The following is a 2680-nucleotide window of genomic DNA, read 5'->3' on the forward strand; positions in this document are numbered from 1 at the left end:
GCTTTCTTTCCCTGTAATAAAGAAATACATCTTTTAAAAAAATTGGGGGCTGGTCACAGTGGCTTATGCCTATAATCCTAGCCCTCTGGGAAGCTGAGGCAGGAGGACCAACCAAGCTCAGGAGTCTGAGACCACCCTGAGCAAGAGCAAGACCCTAACTCTACCAAAAACAGGAAAAAAATGAGCCAGGCATTGTGGTGGGCACCTGTAGTCCTGGCTACTTAGGAGGCTGAAGTAGGAGGATCACCTGAGCCCAGGAGTCTGAGGTTGCTATGGGCTAGCCAGACACCAGGACACTCTAGCCCAGGCAACAGAGTAAGATTCTGACTCTCAAAAAAATAAAAAAAGTCATCCATGTATCAGTACTTCATTCCTTTTTATGGCTGAATAGAATTTCATTATATGGATTTTTTTTTAATCTACACATTCTGTTCATTTGGTCATTCGTTGATGGCTATTTGGGCTGTTTCCACTTTGGAGCTGTTACAGGTAATGCTGCTGTGAACACTGGCATTCTAACTTTTGTGCAGACAGATGTCCTCAGTTCTCGTGGGTATACACATATACCTGGGAGCGGAATTCCTGGGTCACATGGTAACTCTATGTTTTGACTTTTCAAGGAACCACTAGCCCATTGTACCATCCCCTTGGCGATGTCAGGGGTGCAAACTATCACTGCTCCTCAGGCTGATTGTTGCACTGCGCATATAGATAGCAAATGTGTGTGTGCGCGTGTGTGTGTGCATGTGTGTGTGGGGGTGAGGGGTGAGCCCCCGCTGTGGACCCTGAATCTTTAAAGTCTACTCTGGGAGGAGCCCATCTCACTGAGTGGTGCAGGAATGGTGGTGGGGACCTGCAACTTCTGGGTTCTGGGTCAGGCTTCCCCAAGAAGGAGTGGGAAGCCCAAAGACCCCCACTTGCCACTCTCAGCCCCAGGGTGGGAGGGAGAGAAGCCTGCTCACTGGTGGAAACCACGCAGAATGTCCACACCAGAGAAATCCAGAGGCAGAAGGTAGACCAGCGCTGACTGAGAGCTGGGGAGAGTGCCCAGTTTCTTCCTGAAGTTATGGAAAAATACAAAAATTAACAGAGGTGACTGTGACAACTTCACGCATCTGTGAATATACTAAAAACCGCTGAATTGTACACTTTCAGTGGCTACATTATGTTATATTAATTATATCTCAATACGACTATCACACACACACAAGAAACTCTGCTACAGAAGCCAAAGGGAAGTTCGGCACCTGTAGCACAGTGGTTATGGCACCAGCCACGTGTACCGAGGGTGGCGGGTTTGAACCCGGCCTGGGCCAGCTAAACAACAATAACAACTGCAATGATCGGCAGTTTATTGAGTCCCCACTTCGTGCCAGGCACTGTTCTTGGCACTGTGAACAGAGCACTGAAGTAAAGAAGGACTGGCCTTTCAGATTTTACATTCTAGCTTGGAGAAAAAGAAGAAAGCAGTAAAACATGTGTATGGAATAAAACATCACATTTTAAAATGTAACGTGAAGGAAAGCAAAGCCGAGTAAGAAGGTGGAGAGGGACAGAAGGTGCTGTTTTACATGGGGGACCTCTGCGAGCCGTCATATTTCTCACTCAGTACTGTGATTAGGCATTACTGGCTCCCCCCTTGATATTGCATAGTTTGGAGGTAATGAGCCATGTTTTATTTTTCTTCTTAACCCCAGATAAGAGAAAGCAGGATATTGGTGTCATTGATGGATCAGTGAGTCTGCAGATGTTAAGAACAAACACAAGTCAATTTTTGTTAAGTGGTGTAAAAATAGCCGAGCATTGTGGCGGGCGCCTATAGCCCCAGCTACTTGGGGGACTGAGGCAAGAGAATCGCTTAAGCCCAAGAGTTGGAGTTGCTGTGAGCTGCGATGCCACAGCACCCTATCAAGGGTGACATAGTGAGACTCTGTCTCAAAAAAAAAAAAGAAAAAAGAAGAAGCGAAAGAGATAAAGTTCTCCAAAGTGACACCCAGATGAAAAAATAGCTGAAAAGCCTAACTCTCAGTGTCTGCAATATTTGTGCTTAAACTGTCCCCCAGGGAGCAGTTTGAAGTCTCAGAGTTGGTAGTCGCAGACCAGCTCCTGCCCTGCCCCTCGGTGCCGTAGCTTAGTTTGGTCTCGGGCGCCCCCTTGTGGGATCCGGGAGCATGGCCTGGAAGAGGCGCCGTGGGCAGCCGGCGGCTGGACCGGTCTGCCCTGCCTGGCGCTTTCTCCCAGCTCACAGCGCACCTTGCTGTCACCTGCGTCCCTTCACACCCACATAACGTCATGCCTAGTTTCTTGCATAGGCCTTTTAAAAAATTTTTTAAAATGCATAATTCTTGCATTATGGAGAATTTCAAACATATAAAAAATAGAATGATTTAATGAACAATTACTGATTCATGACCAATCTCATAGTCATTTCATTGTCATCTACTCCCCCAACTGGATTAGGTTACAGCACATCCCAGATGGCATATTATTCAGTCTGCAAATATTTGTGCATGCATAAATGAGAAAGACTTTCACATCACCACAATACTATTATCACACTTAAGAAATTCTTCAACATCTGTGTGGTGCCTGTGGCTCAAAGGAGTAGGGTGCTGGCCCCATCTGCCAGAGATGGTGGGTTCAAACCCAGCCCCCACCAAACACTGCAAAAAAAAAAAAA

The sequence above is a fragment of the Otolemur garnettii genome, unplaced genomic scaffold (assembly GCF_000181295.1).
Source record: "Otolemur garnettii isolate 467f Iridium unplaced genomic scaffold, OtoGar3 scaffold00067, whole genome shotgun sequence".
Taxonomy (NCBI): domain Eukaryota; kingdom Metazoa; phylum Chordata; class Mammalia; order Primates; family Galagidae; genus Otolemur; species Otolemur garnettii.